The sequence below is a fragment of the Solanum verrucosum genome, unplaced genomic scaffold, assembly GCF_900185275.1.
Source record: "Solanum verrucosum unplaced genomic scaffold, falcon-dt-bn FXZP01000113.1, whole genome shotgun sequence".
Lineage (NCBI taxonomy): Eukaryota > Viridiplantae > Streptophyta > Magnoliopsida > Solanales > Solanaceae > Solanum > Solanum verrucosum.
In genome coordinates, this window is record NW_026020105.1 from 112852 (window position 1) to 135032 (window position 22181).

The 22181-nt window shown below is 36.4% G+C and overlaps 2 pseudogenes; one reads left to right on the top strand and one right to left on the bottom strand.

Annotated features, from left to right (window-relative positions):
• Positions 1-13437: 13437 nt before the first annotated feature.
• On the bottom strand, positions 13438-14308 carry LOC125825153 (cyclin-D3-3-like; annotated as a pseudogene).
• Positions 14309-16218: 1910 nt separating this feature from the next.
• The window catches only part of LOC125825154 (uncharacterized), a 56940-nt pseudogene continuing 50977 nt past the window's right edge, over positions 16219-22181 (top strand).

Sequence of the window (22181 nt, forward strand, 5' to 3'; positions counted from 1 at the left end):
GGTCTTGGAATTATTAATTTTGCTCACTAGTTCCGTGCAAGCCGCTGGGGCGGGATTTCTGCCGCCAGGGCGGAGCCGTTGTAGCGGGGTGAGGACCGTTGTGGCAGGCCCGATGCGACTTTAGTCGGAAATAAACCTCAAAACGTCTTTATTTTGCACTTTTCGACTTTGAGAGTAAGGAGACGAACCCTAGACGATTCCTGACAATTTTCCACCATTTTTAAGGCTAAAGGTAAGGTTTTAACTCTTTGAATCTGTTTTCGATCCGTAGAACGTAATTTAATGGGTAATTATCGATGGGTAAGGGTTTTGATCTAGAAATTATGGTGGAAAAAGCCCTAATTTGGGTAGTGGGATCATGGGTATGATCTAGGGTTGATAGAATTGTTAGTAATCCGGGTAATTAGTGATTGTTTATTAATTCCCATATTATATTGATTGTTTGTATACTAAGAACAAGCGAAACAAATCCGGAAAGGGAAGAATCAAGTTTCTTAAGGTTTCAAGCTTGTTTCGAGGTAGGTGATGGTTGTGATTTCATGATTGTGTGATATCTGTTTGTTCTTGCTTCATTATAATACGTGTATGTATGCAAATGTTGCACCATTGATCACACTACTTGTGGATGAGGATAGATGAATGATGAATGTCATGAATCATGACTTGATTGTATGATTTTGAGAATATACTTGTGATTGAGATTGTGGCTTGTTGAATGAATCGGGTGTTGCGTTCCGACACACTAACTTGGATCGGTTGCCACGTTCCGGCATAAACATTGGATCGGTCGCCACGTTCCGGTATAAACATGGGATCGGTTACCACGTTCCGGCATAAACATTGGATTGGGTACCACGTTTAGGTATGTTAACAGTTTGGGTGTGGGTTCCATGAGAGGACCAATGACTTGATATAACTGTGATATTTGAGAAACATGATTCGTTGTTGTAAATGATGATGATATTGTATATGTTCGGTGTATGCATGTTATTTTATTTTTGTTTTGACTTATGTATGCTGCACTTAATGGGATAGCAGTGTGATCCTACCAGTACACGGCGGTTGTGTACTAATACTGCACTTGCTTGTTCTTTGTTGAGTATAGGCATCTTCAGACGGCTATTGATAGACCTCAACTAGGTGACTATTGAGTTTGACCGGATTCAAGGGTGAGCTAGTTCTTTCAGGCTGTCATGGATCTTTTTTGTTTAAGTCCACTCTTTTCGAACTCAGACTATTTGTTAAGGTGTTGTTTAGTTTTGGGGTTGTACCCCTTGTTCTTAGATTTGTCGTTAGTAGAGTTTTGGTACAATGACTTTAAGGTTCTAGGGGTTGAATTTCCGCTTCAATTTGGTTAGTTAATTGTTTAAACCTTTGGAGTTTATGGAGACTCCATTTTTATTGTCATTTAAACTTGCCTAGTAAAAATAAAATAAAAATTATGTAATCACGTGTGAAATCAATCCATTAAACTCTGATTGGATGGTTATAACAAATAATCACGTTCCCAATAAACATGAAGCAATACTACCCGTTCTAGCTACTACTCTTGTGGTCCTCTCTGATCAGTTTGTCACAATATGGGTTGGGAGAATAATTTAAAAATGGAGTTGGAAATTTAAATTTGTTTTGAATTTGGGTATTTATTTAATTTATATTTAAACAGAATTTATATAGTTAATATATAAATGGATGTTTCTATTTTCTTGCTAAATTAGGTTTTATGTTACGAAAGAAGATCAAATATACTCATGTACTATCAAAATATAGTTATTAAATAGATTTCTTGTTAGGGGTGTTCATATGGTTCTGTTTGGATCGATTTTGGTCCTCCGTCAAAACTAAAGATAAATTTGTGTCAAAGAATAATGGAAGGGATATATTTAGATCGAAGTATAATGTGAGGGTTATATTTAATTAGATAAAGAATATAGCAATAGATATATTTAAACTATTTTAATAGTTCAAAGGTAAATTGGCCTTTTTCATTTTGTACTATTCTAAACAGGGGGAGGGGGGGGGCTGTTGGAATTCTACCCTCCTGAATTCTTCAAAGGAACACCTACTAACTGCTTGTTCCTTTTATTTGAAGTTTTACCAATAAACAAATTTGTATAATTGTTTGTATTATTTATAAACCTTCAAATACTACAATGATTGCAACGCAATGTAACCTAAGGAATTATAAACTCTAATTCCTATCTACCCCAAGACACAAAACCCCCAGGTTTTATGTCCTCTAACGTTCTTCAAGTTCTTAAACTTGAAGAACAATACCTGCTCTCACAACTCTGATTGTAAACAAAAACTTCTTGTCTACAACCTTACAATCTTTTCTCTCAACCTCGCAGCACTCCCCAAAATAAAGTACAAAACTCTCTCAACTTCTTTGATCGTGTTTTGATGTTCTCTCTATGTGAGTGCGCAAATTTTTCAGATGTAAATAACCCCTTATTTATAGATCAGAACTCCAACAAGTCTTCTTCAACTCAACTTTGTCTTCACCGCCTCAAAGCATTATCTCAACTAGAAATCCTACTCGTGCTCTGCTTCCTTTATCCACAACTCACGTGTAGAATTTCTGCTTTATGTAGGACTCCTCCTAATAAACTATAAGCCACTTTTATTTCCAAAAACCTTTTCCCAGTTAGAATTAGATTAGCTGGAACATGTTGATACGACCTATTATGTTCTATGCAACTTGACTCTTTGACATTTTTCAAAACAACTAGATCAGATCTTGTGCTTCTTACAAATTCCCCCTTTTTGAACGATGGCAAATTATTCAAGCTTCCGTGTTTGAATATGTATTGCATTGAACAGAATAACATGGATAGGCAAGCAACTTTCCCCCTTTTGACATCAGACAAAAACATGCAAAGCAGTAATAACCAAATAAACCATAACACAAAAAGAACCACAAAATCTTAGTCATTAGTTACACAAAAAGAAGAAAACAACCAAAAGTCATCATCCACCACCGTTAGTAAAGTACATTACAATTTCAAGAGGACGTCAAAACACACATGACAAATCACATATAGGTATGTCTACACAGAGGGTGGCACACAAGAAGAGGAGGATGGAGAACCCTTAGCAAATAGATCAACAAGATTCTTCAAATGAGCTGAGTTTGATGATCGCTCTGTCTCCAGGGCTGCTTGAGTTTTAGCCAATTCGTCCTTGAGTCTAGAGTTTTCTTCAACCAACCCAGCATGCTCAAGCCTATAGCTAATGTGCAGTTGATCCATAGCAGCCGAGTGCGCAACCCTAAGAGCATCAATTTCTTCATTCCTTGTAGTCAATAATGCCATCAAGCGTTGCACAGGAGCATTAGCACCACTAGATGTAGCAGGTATGACAACATGGTCTACTTCCCCCAACACATCCTTAGTAGTTTGTTCTTGCCATTCTTTAACACCTAATCACCTTTCATTTCTTAAATGCCAGAATCCTAACCTTACGAGTTTCAGCACTCACAACCATATCCCCATCAGAATCATTAGTGTACTTAGATTTCTTTTCTGATTTAGACACCGTGACATGTTCCTTGGATGCAGTTTTTTCTTTTTCCATTTTTCTTGGTGACAATGATATCATCAGGAATATTAATAGGATTTTCAGGAGGAACAAACTTACGTTTCTTTCCATGGGTCTTCTTAGTAGACCTAGTGAGTAGTGCTGCATCCAGATCACGTTGTACTGCCCTAGTGACCTAAATCGGAGTTGCCATTGCATGAGACCCCTTAACAGAAGCGGTGGTGGGTTTACCAGAAACTTGATGAAGTCGGGAACGGAGTTTCCATCTTTGCCAATGGATTATTGTCTTCATCACTAGAAGTAGTGTGTACCTGTTCCTTTGGCGATTCTTGTTCCCCCTTAAAATGTGAATCCAGTTTGTCATTCACCAAACTCTGATTTTCATCTTCCCCCTGAATCGAAGCATCCTCTATGAGCGGATAAGCAAGATGTGTTACCCCAAAAGAGTCGATGAGCATTACGTCGGGCATTATAAACTGACTTTCTTGATACTCATATGGTATGATGGCAAGATTGAGATTTTCGGAGGGTGAAGTCAAGATTTGGGGTTCGTTTGTGAAGTTCTTGATAGAGAGATAATGGAGAATGAAGGTTTGAATGGGAAAAGAACGAAGAGATCTGAAGAGAGGGAATTGGGAAGTGAAAGGGGTTTTTTGAAGAGAGAGAGAGAGTTGATTTGATAGTTGGAAAGACTGATAGGAATTTTTGGCGGTTTAATTTTATATAGATGATAGAGTTAATTAATGAGGGGAACAGGTAGGGATACACGTCATTGAATAACTATGAAGAGGCTTAAAAATCGGAAATAGTCATTTTTGGAATAAAATTCTAAATCTGGAAATTTGGTTAAGTGTGGGAAATCAGTGAGTTTTGGCCAACTTTGAGCAGTCATAACTCCTATCTAAGGATGATTTAGGAGTATTTCCAGTTATGATTGTGAAGCTTGTGGAATGATCTTTCCAACGCCACAGAATTTGCTCGATTCCGAGTTCGTATGAGCGAGTTATGCCCTTTGAAAGTTGGGCAGTTGGCAGGGAATCCATCCGGAAATTTTAAGGGCATTTTGGTCTTTTCCCTAGCTATTTCTTTTGGGGTTATATTGTTGTGTTAGGCTGATTTTTGGATCATTTGGTCTCATTTTAAAGAGTGAGAGTGAGGGTTTTGAGTGAAGAGAAGAAGAGGAGAAAGAGAAGATCAAGAAAGATTTCGTCTAGATCATTGTGGATATCGTCGGGGGTGATCCCTATCAAGGTATGTGAGTTCTTAATGTTGGTTTGATCCTTTCCCCCACACACCAAACTCATTTTTATTATTGAGAAAAGATTGGATATGTTGTTGAAGTTGTTGGGTTGTGTTGTTGGTGTTGTTGATTATGTTGTTGAAGTCCCTTGTTGATTTGGGCATGTTTCTGGTTGTGTTTGGGTTGAAATCTATTGTATGTTGAGGGATTTATGATTCTAAATGTTTGGGGTTGGAAACCTTGGAGTTTAGAAGGTTTAGAGATGGAGAAAGGAAGGAGAAAAGTCGAAGTTGTCGGGGAAAAGGGGTGGCGCGTCGCGCCTTGCAGAGCGCCCCAAGAAGTGTTCTGAGCTTCACCCCTTGGGGCACCGCGCCCTACAGAGCGCCTCAGCTGGCCTTCTGAGCTTCAAGGTCTGGCGCTCCGCGCCTTGCAGAGCGCCAAGGACACCAAGTTCCCCCATTCTTTTCATACTTTCTCATGCATGTTCCTTGGTATTGTACCCATGTTTCCTAGTTGTTTCCAACACTCCAAGGTACGTTTAAAGGTCAAAAACTCAACTATAAATGTGTGGTCATATACCTTGAATCCACAATCCAATTCAAGGCGAGTTAGTATCAAGTCAAAGTGAAGTTAGAGTCAAGTCGTAAAGTTAACAAGTAAGCCCAAGAAAGTCCTCAAAGCTTTTCAAGAGTGGTTATTAAACGTTTTAACTTCTTTTCAAGTTTCAAGTCAAGTAAGAGTATAGAGTTTCAAGTTAAGTCAAGATCATAAAGTTGAGTCCATTTCTCAAAAGCTATTAGGGAACTAAGTATTCCCAAAGAGGTTTGTAAATGTTTTACATTTGAGTAAGAGGGGAACCATGTTCTCCAAAAGAGCCTTTGGGCTAAGTTTTGAGTAATTATCTCAATTAAAGAAAGATGTGTTTAAAAGACAATTATGAGCCAAAGTATTTTTGGGAGTAGTATTGAGCACCGAAATGGGAACACGAGTTCATATTAAGTTAACTCTCCATAAGAACCATGCTCCAACATTGGACTTGACGTATCATTCTTTTTAGATGATCACGTAAGATTAAGCTAGTGGATCCACTAAGCAAAAGTAAGGTCCTATATCACGACAAGGTATAGGATGGTCCTTGGGCAACGTGAGGTAAAATGTTGTACCACCACTAGGGCTCATAGTGGTGGTTGTCGGTTAAAGAATCTCCCACTAAAGTTATATTACTTTTATATAAGTAAAGTTGAGTCGTTATTGTTTTATCACTAACGAGCTAAGTTGTTTACACTATTTTGCAAGCTTTATCTATTGCATGTGTCTTATTTCTTTATATATTGAGTTCAGTTATTCAGAAGTCGAACAAAGCCAAGGTAAGTGTTCTCTTGTACTCTTTTCAAGCTTAGGTTGTGGTTTAGCTTTCCTTCTCGCATACTTGTACATTCAATGTACTGATGCCAGTTGGCCTGCATCCTATGACGATGTAGATACAGGTACCCCAGATCAATATCCTGCACGTCGTTGATCCAGCTGAGCACTTCAGAGTCAGTGGTGAGCCTCTTTTCTTTCTGGAGGACTCGGTTGTTTTGCGTTCTTAAGTTTTGTTTTATTAGGATGTTGTGGGGTTTGTCCCAACATCCATCTCAGTACTTTAGAGGCTTCATAGACAGTTAGTCAGTTAGTTTTGAGTCTCTCATCTATGTATATATGTAAATATTCTATTTTGGGACTCGAGTTGCCTTTTTGGCCAGATTTTATCAGTTAGGTTATTTTATAACCTTGCATTGCATTGAGTAATTCTGTTGAGTTAGGTTTCTGCTGAGTTAAGAAAGTCAGGCCAAGGGTTCGCTTGGGGGCCAACAATGGTCTTCGAGTTCCGGCCACGTCCAGGGTGTAGGCTCGGGGCGTGACATTTCAGTCCTCTTTAGAAAGTGTAGTGTACATACCTTTAGTTATAGAATGGTGATCTCTGTAGTCCTAGTCTCCTGTGCCTCTAATTTCCTGAGAATTGCAGCTTCTGTAGCTACAGTGAATAAGGATTATTAAGACTTTAACATATAATGTAATGAAGAACCATAGTCTTGTAAGTAAAGCAAAGATAGTTAGGTGATTTTAATCATCCCTAATTCCAACCTGTTTCTTTCAAAGTGTTCCCTTGCTAAAGCCTTCGTGAAGATGTCAGCAATTTGTTGTTCAGTGGCACATAAATTCATGGAGATTTGCCCCTTTTCCACATTGTCTCTCAGAAAGTGATGACGAATGTCAATGTGTTTTGTTCTCTTATGTTGTACAAGATTTTTTGCCATGTTGATTGCACTTGTGTTATCACAAAAGATTGGAACACGTTCAATACTGAGACTGCTGCCACATATTCAGCTTCTGCAGTGGACAGTGCTACCGAGTTTTGTTTCTTTGATCCCCAAGAAATTAGACATGATCCTAAGAAGTGAGCTATACATGTGGTACTTTTTCTGTCTGCTAGATAACCGGCATAATCTGCATCAACATATCCTATTAATTTGAAATTACTCCCTTTTGGATACCATAGTCCTAAGTCAGTGGTTCCTTTCAAGTATCTGAGAATTCTTTTGACAGCTTGGAGATGAGATTCTTTGGGGTTGGTTTGAAATTGAGCACATAAACCCACACTGAACACGATATCAGGCCTGCTGGCTGTGAGGTATAACCGTGACCTAATCATACCTCTGTACAGTTTTTGTTCCACGACATAACTTGTTCCTTCCAAGTCTAATTTTGTAGTTGTAGCTATTGGAGTATCAATTTGTTTGGCATCCTCCATTTTGAATCTTTTGAGAAATTCTTTCACATACTTTTGTTGATGGATTAATGTACCTATAGGTGTTTTCTTTATTTGAAGCCCTAGAAAGTAGGTCAATTCTCCGATCATGCTCATCTCAAACTCATTGCTCATAAGATTGGCAAATTCGTTAGTGAGTACCTTGTTTGTGGCTCCAAATATAATGTCGTCAACATATACCTGTACAATCAGTAGATCCTTTCCTTTGTTTCTGAGAAAAAGTATGTTGTCAATTTTACCTCTTGAATACCCATGGCTTAGTAGAAACTTTGACAGTTTATCATACCATGCCCTTGGGGCTTGTTTTAACCCGTAAAGAGCCTTATCTAGCTTGTAGACATAGTCAGGACAGTCATTGTTTTCAAAGCCAAGGGGTTGTTTAACGAACACTTCTTCCTTTAGTAACCCATTAAGGAATGCACTTTTTACATCCATCTGATATAGAGTGAACTCCATATGAGCAGCAAAAGCTATGAGTAGTCTGATTGCCTCTAGCCTTGCCACAGGTGCAAATGTCTCGTCATACTCTATCCCTTCTTCTTGGTTGTACCCTTGAACTACTAACCTAGCTTTGTTTCTTGTTATTGTACCATGTTCATCTAACTTGTTTTTAAACACCTATTTTGTACCAATTATAGTTATGTTTGGTGGTTTAGGCACAAGATGCCAAACTTTGCTTCTTTCAAATTGGTTTAGTTCTTGTTCCATTGCTATGATCCAATCTGCATCTAGAAGAGCTTCACTAATCTTCTTTGGTTCTACCATGGATAGGAATACATTAAATGTCCAATGATTTTTGAGTCCTGATCGGGTGGTTATTCCAGAGGTAAGATCAGTAAGTATGTTGTCCAAAGGGTGGGAACTTTGATACTTATAACCCTTTATTTCAGGCTCATTGTTTCCCTCAGTATCATTATTTTCAGCCTCTTCTTGATCAGTTGTAATTTGATCTCCCAGTTTTGTGGTTGAATCAGTATGGGCATTTACTCCAGTTGATATACCTGTTTCTTTAACCTGTTCCTGTGCAGATTCAATGGATGTTCTAGATAGCTCATTATCATCCTGCAAATTAAGGTTAGTCATAGCACTATATGTATACTTTCTTCTACACACATTGTTCTTTTATTCAAGACCCTGTAAGCTTTGCTATGTGAAGAATATCTTAGAAAGATTCCTTCATCACTTCTAGCATCAAACTTTCCTAACAAGTTCTTTCCATTATTGTGAATGAAACATTTACACCCAAATGATCTTAGGTGTGATATGTTTGGTTTTCTGCCTTTAAGTGACTCATAGGGAGTTTTATTAATAATTGGTCTAGGCATACATCTATTAATAATGTAGCAAGCAGTGTTCATTGCCTCAGCCCAGAATTGATTGGTTAAGTTGTTAGCTAGCATCATAGTTCTTGCCATCTCTTGTAGGGTTCTATTCTGTCTTTCTACTACCCTGTTTTGTTGAGGAGTTCTAGGCGCAAAAAAAAATTATGTTCAATACCTTGAGAAGAGCAGAATTGGATGAATTTTGAGTTTTCAAATTCTGTTCCATGGTTTGATCTAATTGCAATCAACTTGTTCTCAAATTTCTTTTCAAGCTTTCCTATTAAAGAGCAAAAGGCCTCAAACGTATCATCCTTTGAAGTAAGCAATATTTTCCAAGTGTACCTAGTATAATCATCAACTAGCACGAATCGTATCTTTTTCCACCTCTACTTTTAACTCTCATAGGTCCACAAAGATCCATATGGATTAGTTCTAGTGACTTGGTTGTACTAATTACTTGTTTAGACTTAAATGAGGTTTTAACTTGTTTTCTTAGGGTGCGTGCTTCACAAATCTTATCACTTTTGAACTTAGTCTTAGGAAGTCCTATTACTAAGTTTTCAGAGATAAGTTTAATCAATTGTACTTGACTTGCATGACCCAGTCGTTTATGCCATAGAAGAGGATCCTTTTCCATTACACTTAGACATATGAATTTTTCTGTAGAGAGTTTAGAGATATCTACAGTATAACATGTTTGTTCCTTTGTCCAGTTAGAACTATATCTCTTGTTGTTAGATTGATTACCTCTACAACAGTGGAATGAAATATTACCTTGTTTCCTTTGTCGCAAAGTTGAGAGATGCTGAGAAGATTGTGCTTTAGACCTTCAACATGGTACACTTTTTTGATTAAATATTCACCTGTCATCCCAATTGCTCCAATGCCTTTAATCTGTCCCTTTTTTTCCGCCACCAAAAGCTACCAATCCATCGTTCTTTTCTTCAAGTGAAAGGAATTTTGTTCTATCTCCTGTCATGTGCCTTGAGCAAGCGCTGTCCATATACCAGTTTTGCTTGCTTCCCTTCACTTGTTCCTGAAAAAAATTTCAGAGGTTAGTTTTAGGCACCCAGATTAACTTGGGTCCTTTCTTATTATAAAAATGATGAATTAAATCCTTGTTTGCCCAGTTTGGAAGAGGTTTTGCTTCTGAAGCAAACGTGTTCCTTAATTGGTGGTTAAAGTCTCTTCCATTGTTTTTGTTAGAAATAACTTTGTTTCTATGACATGTATTCTTCAAATGGCCTATTTTTCCACATAATCAACAGAATGTAGGGAATTCTTTGATCGATTCTTTTTCATATCCTATGCCACCTCTATTGTTCCTAGTTATTTTTCCCAATTGTTTCACAATCATAGACGACTTTGTCCATTTGTTCACTTGATTAACCTTGTTTTTTGTTTTAACTAGTTCAAAACTCATTATCCTGGATTTCTCCTTTTCTACTAGTAATTCTCTTTTTATTTTTATGACTTCCTGTTCACAAGAACTCCTTCTATCCAGTATATTTTGGTTCAAGGATTCAACTTTTAATGATATGTCATAAGTCTCGACTTGTTTCACCTTTTCAGATAGGAGTTTATATTTCTCTTTTAGATCATTGTTTGATTTTTCAAGATCGATATACTCGAATTTTAAGCTAGTAATGGCACTTAACAGTTGACTCTTTTCACTACTTAATTCTTGTATAGTTCCTATGAGAGTTAGCATAAATGAGGAAAGTTTTTTCTTAGAGAATGAACTTAATCTGTCCTTTAGATCAGAGAGATTTACATGATTTTCTTCGTTTTCAGAATCAGATTCATGTTCTGAGTCTTCTATGGCCATTAAAGCAATGTCCTCTTCTTCATTAGCGTCATCTGAACCTGTTCCCCAGCCAGCATACATAGCTTGATTGTTCTCTCTTTCCTTCCCTTTCCTTTTATTGGCGAGTTTCGTTTTTTCTTTTTCAGCCCTTTCCTTTTCCATTCTACTTCCCACATAGGACAGTCTTTAATTTGATGATCAGTTTTACTGCATTTGTAACATCCATCGATTTGACTCTTTTCTGCGTTTCTTTCCTTGGTGGGTGTAGATTTATTTCCAAGATTCATACCCTTTTTACAGAACTTCTTGAAGTTCTTGCTTATCAAGGCTATATCTTCATCATCTAGATCTGATTCATCGTTTTCATCAGTGACCTTGATAGCAAGATTTTTTTCTTTACTGTCGTCACTTCTTTTAGTGCTTTCAACATTCATCTCGTAGGTTTTTAAGTTTCCTACCAATTCATCTAGAGTCATATTTGTTAGATCTTTTGCTTTCCTTATTGCGGTTACTTTGATTTCCCATGACCTTGGTAGAGTTCTGAGAATCTTGTCTACTTGTTCCTCTATAGTGTATATCTTCCTAGTGAGTTTAGTTCGTTTATTACGGTAGTGAACCTAGTAATCATATCCTGAAGTGATTCTCCATTTTTCATCTTGAAGGACTCATATTCCGTGCTTAGTCTAGCGATCCTGAACTTTCGAACCTGAGTAGTACCTTCATGTACGTTTTGCAGTGTGTCCCAAATTTTTTTAGCAGAAGTGCATGCAGAGATTCGATTGAATTCATCCGATCCTAGTCCACATACCAAGATACATTTAGCTTTGGCATTCTTCCTTAGCATCTTGTAATCGACATCTCCATATTGAGCCTTAGGCTTGGGAATATCTTTGCCTTCGTTGTCTTTAATAGTTGGTATCAAAGGTCCATCAGTAACTCTTACCCATAACTCATAGTCTTCAGCTTGAATGAAGTCTTCCATCCTAGCTTTCCGCCATGAATAATATTGTCCGTTGAACAAGGGTGGTCTGTTAATGTGTTGTCCTTGACCATGTTCGAGAGGAGGTGCATAACTCATAGTGATCTTTAATCTTGAGTTATTAGACTCTTGATTAAGATAACCTGCTCTGATACCACTTGTTGGAATTCTACCCTCCTGAATTTTTCAAAGGAACACGTACTAACTGCTTGTTCCTTTTATTTGAAGTTTTACCAATAAACAAATTTGTATAATTCTTTGTATTATTTATAAACCTTCAAATACTACAATGATTACAACGCAATGTAACCTAAGGAATTATAAACTCTAATTCCTATCTACCCCAAGACACAAAACCCCCAGGTTTTATGTCCTCTAACGTTCTTCAAGTTCTTAAACTTGAAGAACAATACCTACTCTCACAACTCTGATTGTAAACAAAAACTTCTTGTCTACAACCTTACAATCTTTTCTCTCAACCTCGCAGCACTCCCCAAAATAAAGTACAAAACTCTCTCAACTTCTTTGATCGTGTTTTGATGTTCTCTCTATGTGAGTGCGCAAATTTTTCTGATGTAAATAACTCCTTATTTATAGATCAGAACTCCAACAAGTCTTCTTCAACTCAACTTTGTCTTCACCGCCTCAAAGCATTATCTCAACTAGAAATCCTACTTGTGCTCTGCTTCCTTTATCCACAGCTCACGTGTAGAATTCCTGCTTTATCTAGGACTCCTCCTAATAAACTATAAGCCACTTTTATTTCCAAAAAATCTTTTCCCAGTTAGAATTGGATTAGCTAGAATATGTTGATACGACCTCTTCTGTTCTATGCAACTTGACTTTTTGACAGTCTTCAAAACAACTAAATCAGATCTTGTGCTTCTTACAGGGGGTCTTCACTTCTTTTTGTTTAGGTTCCTAATCAATTTTCGATATGAAAGAGTATTTATCACCTTATCATGACTCTATTGGTGTTTTTTCTCTTTTCATTTAGCAAAGAAATAAGGAAATTGTAGAGAGTTGTGGAGAACTGCACAACACATTTTAAAACTTATGAGATTTTTATGGCATATTGTTATATGAAAAAAATAATTAGACCGAGAATGATTGACAAAAATATTGAAGATTTAAAGAGATACAAGCACAAAGTGTATTTCATGAAGAAATTATTCTCTAAAAATTAGAAAGAAGCGAGCAAAAATAATGAAAGTTGATTACAAGTGAATCGACAATCAAGAGGTGTTAGCGAGAAAAATGCTCCAATACAACAACAACAACATGAGTTTGTGGTTGTTACTGTTTTCTTATTGATTGCTTTGTTTTCTTCACTATCGGTTTCCCTTTTTAATACCTATTGTGATATGTTGTACTATGAAAGGTATCCACAACTTGTTTGGAATTGAAGCATAGGCGTATGCAATATATGGTAGAAAGCATAATAGGGGTGGAAAAGAACACGTAAAATGCATATTATATATATATATCTTGAATCCATACTCATCGACAATAGTTACAATACTCAAAAGGTAATTTCAAATAGCAGCATCGATGCACTTAAGGAAAAGATCTCTCGATATATCTTTTACTCATTCTTCCACCAATTCCAAATCAGACATAGTTTAATTCATGTTTAAATCTGTCTAAACCATTACATGGATTTCATCACATGTCCAGAAAACATAATGCAACATTATATAAGTGTTTGGTAGAACATTATATAATGATGTTCATATATCACCATTGCGAATCAGATAATCTAGAGGATGTGAGCTCAGTGAAGAACTGTGATCCAAAACCATACACAGAACTTATTGGAGCAAATAAAATTTGTTGATCCTATGTTTACTTCTCTTATACTGAGGTTCTGGAAAGGATGAACTGATGATGCCACAACACAAGAATCATTAGAGCTTTCACAGCTAAAATATGCATTAATAACGCCATCGGGAGTGCCTGGAATGGATTGGCGTTTGCGCTTGTGGGTTTGGCAAATTTTGGATCCAGGATTGCCCATTAGCTCTAGTGCTGTCCTGTTTGAAGATCAAGAACTTCAGTGACACACAAACCAAATAGGCATAGTGATATTGCTAAGCAAATACTACAAGGTATTACTAAGAAGCCCAAAGAGGTCGACTACAGAAAATAAAACTCAATGTGAAAGAGTGCAAACCTTTCTAACTTTAAGAACAGCCATAAATTGATTAAGGTAATCGACTGCATTGCAAGGCTCAATCTCATTGATGACATAAAACAATGTTGCAGTTGCAATTACAGATGGGGAATAATGCAGAAGCCTAGAATCTGCATTCAGCATCATTGAATATATAATCAATAAACTACCCCCATCCAAAAGTCTCAAACTAACTTTTCAGATAGATATCTCACCAGTGATGATACAAAGAATGATGTTTTCACATTTCCCCTGGAACTCCGAATATATGTTGGTCATCAATCCAAATCTCCTGATGATATGGTCTATAAATGAAAGTGGTGTCACTGGATTCATTTTCCATTTGAGGGTTGACAACACCAGAAGTTCTATTTTCTGAATAATGCTTGCCTCAAACACATACTTTGGATTTGATACCCAATCAACAAAATACATCCATCATTAATACAACCATAACACTTTTTCCTTTGATATCAGAGTTTCAACCTCACCATTTTGCAAATTATGATTATGCTTAGGTAAAGACTGTGCTTCTCATCCAGTGGCGGATCCATGAATTACAGGGGGTTCGAAATTTAAAGAAGAAGCTCATGTGGTAATGTAAGTGTGCGGTGAGCGTAGTAACCCCGACATGCTTTTTGTACAAGGTATCTTATTGGTTGATAAAAGTTAACACCAAACAAATCAATGTTATTAAGAACAAAACTACGTTGATTAAAAAAAATAGTGGATCAGTTGTATTACATAAGTTAATTCCTAAAACACATGAAAATTAAAGGATTAAAAAGGAAGCGAAGCGGAGAAGAAAAATATTTACCTTAACCCGCAAAATTTATATTACCTTATAGTACCGCATTAAGCATTTCTTCCTACTTCCACCCGGCTCCATTGAACATTCTTAAAATTTCTTGTATTTTTTATACTTTTATTTTGTAATGTTTTACTTTATTTTGAATTTTAAATTTTTTTAAATTAGTATCCATTCAAACATATATTACTAGGAAAATTATCAAGATTCTCTAAAAGTGTGCAAGTATAGATTTACTAATATTATAATGCATATTCAAAAGATAGATAAATGGCATCGTCAATTTTTTTTAGTTCATGTAATTTAATTTACTAGGTTTGTCATCACTTGTTGAAAAAAAATGACGAATAAATCAAATAAGTTTAGTTTCCATCTCTCTATAATAGAATTGAAAAAATAGAAAAGAAATTCCATGAATTCTATTAAATATACATTATTAAAAGGATATTGCCGACTTTTAGTTTCTTCATTCAATTACATCTAATTTATCTTTATATATATAAGAGCAACTTTCACATATAGCAAACGTAAAAAACATATTTGTATGCTACAGCTATAGTTTACATAATTGCGCTCCATAACAATTTTTATGTTTGCTATGGAACTTTTGATTTGTATAATTCGCTACAAACATCCAATTTTATACAAATTGTTCAGTTTTGTATAAATTCATTTATACATTGTAATTTGTATAATAAGATCTGTATTTGTATAATTATAAGTGTATAGGACAAAAATATATGTATTTGTATTTACACTTTTCTCTCGCTTTATACAAACACTAATGCATTTTATACATTTATACCGAAATGTATAAAATAGCTAATTGTATACCGAATCAGATGGCAAAAAAAGAGGACGTTCACTGCGAATTACAATTAAAATAAACTATGGCTATATCATGTAATTTGAATTAATAGTTTGCTAGTTCATACAATTTTCCCTATATATAATTCATCATTTTTAAAGAGTTGTACATAAAATTATGTTGAAATAAAATGACTAATAGATATAAGAAGAATAAAAAAATAATGAAAAAGAGAAGATGATCCAAGCCCAAAAGTTGAGCCCAATTTCATGCATTAAAAAGGGTAAAAAATAAAATAAAAGAGGAATTGTTGCGCATGGGATTCAAACCCACAACGTAAAAGCCACTGTTGAACCCCTTATCCATTGAGCTAAACCTTCTCACTTATTTTTAGGGAGTTCATTTTAATATATGTACACATAAAATCAGAATTTGGCCTTATATATATAATGTAATTTTTCGATCGAGGAGGTTCGGGTGAACCCTCTAAACACAACCTAGGTCTACCCATGTTCTCATCCCCAATTCTCTCTTAGTTCCCTCATCCCTTCTTCTTTATAGTTACTATTAATGTTCGAGTTCTTCATATTGTAATTGCTCGTTTTCGTATGAATCAAAACTTGTTAGTTTGTTCTCTCTCTATTGTTTGGTTGTTGAGTTGAGAAAATCACTACAACCATTTTAGTGTTTGTTACATTGGTGCTTTCATTGTTCTTACTCCAAATGGCAATGGCGGTATTGGATCGATTCAGTGGTGGCAACGATCCAGAGGGTTGGATTCTTCGGGCCGAGCAGTATTTCACCTGCCTTGGCTTCTCCCAGAAGGACTGGATACCTCTTCCTTATTTCTACCTTGATGGTGAAGCTCTTACTTGGTTTACGTGGTTGCATCGTAACAAGCAATTCTTCTATTGGAAGCATTTTAAGGAAAAATTGCTTATGCAATTTCCACAACGCACAACTTCGGTGAGTATGGCAAATACTTTTTGAGCCTATATTGACTATATTCGCTATACTACATTTGTTCCGACAACGACCTCTCCCTCTGCAGTTGTAGATTTAAGCCCTGTCACATACTCATCTGACTTGGAAGATGCCGTCACAAGTGGAAACATAGAAGCAGCCCATTATATGCTCGAGAAATTGCCTGAGAAGTATAATATGGATTCCTTGGCATTGCTTACCGGAAGTGATGTTGAGATCGCAACTCTTGAAGGCCTGGAAACTCCTCAAATTGGGAATGCAAAATCAGTAGAATCATATTTGGTACAGTAATCTTCTTCCATTACCGAAGGTCAAGTGTTCGATGAAAATTCACATACAATTGTGAGCTCTAGCATTCCTGAACTTAACTATAGATTCTGTAAAGATATTAGTATGCAAACCAAGTTTCCTACTTCGGTGTTAACTGATACGAAAGAATCGAATAGTGTGGAGGAGAACAAATGTAACACCCCAGAAAATTTTTCGAACCAAGACTCGAACCGTTCTTCGTAGTGAGTGAGATTTTACCAAGAAATTTAAAATTTCTTAAGTTTTAAGTTCACTAGATGTAGCACCTTGAGTTCCACAAAGAACTAAATTGGAAATAGCAAAAATCTGAAATTTGGAGAGTTAAGTTAAGTATGAGTTTTGGGTCAACTTCAAACGATCATAACTCCTAACTCAGGATGATTTAGGTGTTATACCAGATACCGTAGGGAATACCTTTGAATTATCTTTCCAACGCCACTGAGTTTGCTAAGTTTCAAGTTCGGATAAGTGAGATATGGCCTTTTGAAGTTAGGTTGTCCAGTTAAAGAAGCTTAGCCGGAAATAGTGAGGGGTATTCTGGGCTTTTCCTTACCCAATCAGATTTAATTCGTTTTTAGTAGTATTTTAAGGGTCTAATCCTATTAGGTTCAGTTTTATAATCCTAGTTTACGCCTAGGGTTTTAGTTGAGAGTTCAAGAAGAGAAAAGAGAAAGGATCGAAGCATTCGTCGAAATTCTTGAGAGTTGTTGCGGGTTGTCGCCATGGATTTGATCCCTTAGAGGTATGTAAGCTTCCATAGTGTTGGGTTAGTTCACCCACGCCAATCATGTTATTTTCAACGAAATTTCATTCTTAAAGTTGAAAGATTAGAGTTCTTGATGAGTTCTTGATAGGTGTTCTTGAACTTCATTTTAAATCTTGTTGTGTTGGGGTTTTGATGATTTCTTGAGATGAAATTTAGTAATTTGAGTGTTGTTTTGAGTATAATAGAGTGTATATATGTTAAGTAATCGAATTCAAGTGATTGGGGAAGAAACCGTTCGATTCTAGGCAAGTTAGGGTGAGAAAACGAGCAAGGAAAATTCGTCGAATTTTCTGGGTTGGGGCATGGCGCGATGCACCCGCCAGAGCACCCCAAACCCTCCTATGAAGTTTAGGGGTTGGCATCCCACGCCACCCATAGCGCCAGGGTCGCCTGCCCCATCCAGTTTGTCGTCGGTTGCCCCGTTTGAGTTCGTTTAAAGTGCACCTTCACTCATTTTCGATTCTAACTACTCTAAGCTACTTCTAACACCTAGAAATCATTCATAACATGATCATAACCTTGAATTCATAATTCAAATTCAAGGTCGAGCTAAGAGTTATGTTTTGAAAGTTCTTTCAAACATTCTAAGAAAGTCCCTTTGAGTCCTTTTGTGGAGTCTCTTACAACTTCTAATAACTTGTTTCAAGACTCGAGCAAGTGAGTGTGAGGATGAGGATAATGTACTCATGAGTCTACTTTGTCATCATGAGATCCTTCATATCATGAACCATAACTCTTGAATTCATAATTCACATTCAAGAGAGAGTTAAGAGTAGAGTTCAAGCAAAGCTTTGAGTTCAATTGTGAATCCTTTGAGATCAACTATTGATTTGAACTATGTTCTGAGAAAGTAAGTAAGAGAATGAGAAGAGTTGTATATGCGAGTTCCATATTGATATTTTGACCCTTGGGTCGAGTCATTCATGCCCATAACTTCCGCATGAACTCCATCAATTTAGTATCTTTGAAAAGAGTAGTATCCCCATGTCCTAAGTCTTAAGTATTGAGTTTCTAACCCATTTGAGATTACATTTCTAATCATGGGACTATTACATGTTACCCATGAAGTTTGAGTTAGGTTATTCATGTCCATAATTCCGCATGAACCCTATAAGTCGAGTAGTCTTGAAAACGAGAAGTATCTTTGAGTCCTTGAGTTGAGTAGTTCATGCTCATAAATTCCGCATAAACCCTCTGAGTTGAGCATTCTTGAAGTGAGTAGTATTATTGAAGTTCTTGAGTTCCAAGTATTGAGTTCTATCTATGGTTATTGGAAACCTTGCATTGAGTCGTTCATGTCCATAATTTGGCATGAACCATATTTTAAGAAGTCTTTTACAAACGTTTTAACTTTGTTTTAAGACTTAAGTTTTGAGTTAAGCAAAGAGTAAAGAGTAAAGAGTTGAAGTTCATTTCTTCAAAAGTATATGGGAACTAAATATTCCCAAAGACATTTAAAATGTTTTCACATTTAAATAAGAACGGAAACTGAGATTTCCAAAGAGCCTTCGGGCAAGTTTTCAGAAAAGAATAATCGTTTTCTAAATGAAGCAAGAGAGGAAACTGAGATTTCCAAGATAGCTTTTGAGCTAAGTTTTTTTAGCACTAATCTCAAATCACAGAAAGAAGTATGTTTTTAAAACATAAAGAGCTAGTATATTTTGGGAGTAGTATTGAGCACCGATATGGGGGAGAGTTCAGATAACTCACAGTCCCCATAAATGATGTAGCCATCATGGGTAGAAAAAGGTCATACTTTTTAGATGAATCCTTTCCGCATAGACTAGTGGATCCACTTAGTAGTTCAGGCCTGTGGCAAGGTATAAGATGCACTAGCAGCGTAAGGAAGATCATTGTATCATCACAATAGCTCTTATGTGATGGTTGTTAGTTAGAGAAACTCCCACAACAGTATTTTGTATTTTTATATACATCAGATTATTTGTATTTTTACATGAATCTTAGAGTTATATGTATCTTTGCATACACACAGAGTTGGTATCATGTTTTTAAACAACTTTTCTTTATATTGCACTTATTTTTAAAACTGTTTTATATTGAAATGGGTTCAGCTATGTTGAGTTAAGTTGAGCCAGGTAAGTTCTTCAGTTTCCTTTCAGATTCTTTTCAAGCTTATGTTTATGTTTTAGAATTCCCCTTACATGCTCGTACATTCCACGTATTGAGCCATTTGACCTGCATCTTCTCATGATGCAGACACAGGTATTCAGGATCATCAACAGGAGATTCGTTGACAAATCCGGGAGTTTGAGTTAGCTATGGTGAGCCTCCTTGTTTCCAGAGGATTTCATTTACTCTTCAGTTTAGTAAGGATGTCGTGGGTCTTGTCCCGACTTCCATCTCTATCAGTTAGAGGCCTTATAGATAGTCAATATAGTTGAGAAGTCTGTATTATTCATTTATTTTATTAAATATTTTAAAGACTTAAGTTGCCTATTTTATGGCGAGTTGAATATCTAATTTTTATTCAGAGTTTTTTTTTTTGAGTTAAAGCTTTGTATTTGAGTTATTTATTTTATTCAGTTTTTAAGCTTTGTATGCTTGAATCAGTTTTCCGGTTGTAGTCAGCCAGGATGAGGGTTCGCTTGGGGACTAGCAATGGTTCTCGAGTGCCGGCCACGTCAAGTGTGTAGGCTCGGGTCATGACAAAAAATCTACTCAACAGAATAACTCAATGCTATGCAGAGACATAAACAACTTAAATGATACATATCTGGCCAAAAAGGCAACTCGAGTCTCAAAATAGAATACTTACATATATACATAGATAACAGACTCAAAACTAACTGACTGACTGTCTATGAAACCTCTAAAATACTTAGATGGATGTTGGGACAGACCCCGCAACACCCTAATAAACAAAACTAAGAGAACAAAATAACTGAGCCCTCTGGAAGCAAGGAGGCTCACCATTGACTCTAGAGTGCTCAACTGGATCAACGGCGTGCAGAATGCTGATCCTGGGTACCTGCGTCTGCATCATAAAACGATGCAGGCCAACTGGCATCAGTACATGGAATGTACGAGTATGCGAGCTGGACCGCTAAAAACAACTTAAGCTTGAAAAGGGATACAAAAGAGAACTTACCTTGGCTCTGTACAACTCAAGAATAACTGAACTTAATATAAAGCAATGAGACACATGCAATATATAAAGCCTTTGAAACTATTAAAACATGACGTAAAAATCATATTTATAATATCATGAAAATACCATGCTTCCTCTCAAAGTCTACTTGTGCAATGCATGAATGAAGTCCCATACCCCCATCCATACTAAGCAGAACTTATCGAGGAACCAAGCTCTTTTTTTTTACTGCTGTGGGAGTTTCTCTAACCGATAACCACCACTATGTAACTAAGTGGTGATACAACGTTTTACCTCACGTTGCCCAAGGACCATCCTATACCTTGCCATCGATATAGGACCTTACTTTAACTTTTGCTTAATGGATCCACTAGCTTAACTTTCGTGATCATCTAAAAAGTATGATCCGAGAAATCCCATGTTTGGCTACATGGTTCTTATGGAGAGTTGAGTTAATATGAACTCGTGTCCCCAACTCGGTGCTCAAGACTACTCCCAAAAATACTTTAGCTCATAAGTGTTTTAAACACATCTTTCTTTAGTTGAGATAATTACTCAAAACTTAGCCCGAAGGCACTTGAAAACTCTTTCTAAAAAGAACAAATCAAAACCATATTTTTAATATGATCATTGATGACTCGGGATATTCATACTGCTTAAACATTGATGGTATATCTAGAGACCATACTGTTTAAACATTGATGACATACTCGATTTGTCATATCTAATCATATTTTAGAAACTCTTTTGAAAAACTCATCTTTTATTTTTAAAAGAGATAGTGCTCAAACTTCTCAAAACTCTTTTGGAAATCTCAGTTTTCTCTCAACTTAAATGTGAAAACACTTATAAACTTCCTTGGGAAATACTCAGTTCCCTAATTACTTTTGAGAAATGAACTCAACTCGTGACTCTTGACTTAACTCGAAACTCGATACTCTTTACTCGACTTGAAACTATATTCTCTTTACTCTTTACTAAACTTGAAACTTGAAACTTGAAACTCTTTACTTAGCTTGAAACTCTATACTTAACTTGGAACTTGAGCCTTAGAATGAAGTTAAAACGTTTAATGAAGACTCTTGAAAAGCTTTAAAGACTTGCTTGGACTTACTTAACTTCTAAGCTTGACTTCACTTGAATCGGAAACTAACTTCACTTGACTTGGAAACTAACTTCACTAGAATTGAATTATGGATTCAAGGACTTGATTGGTGTTTGGAAGGACCTCCTGATGTTTAGGAATGATTTAGGAAAGCCAAACTTAAGAAAATCTTCGAACACAAATTCTGAAAACAGTGGAGTCCGCGTCCTATCCGCGACGCGGAGAAGATTTTGTTCACAGAGGGAACAAGTCCGTGACGCGGACGTGCTCCTCGCAAGTTGCCCGACTTTCTCCTTCACGTTACCAACTCTAAACTTTCTAACTTCAAGGGTTCCAGCCCCAATCACTTAGAAACATGAAATCCCTCAACATTCAATAGATTTCAACTCAAAACCCCAACCGGAAACAAGTCCCAAATC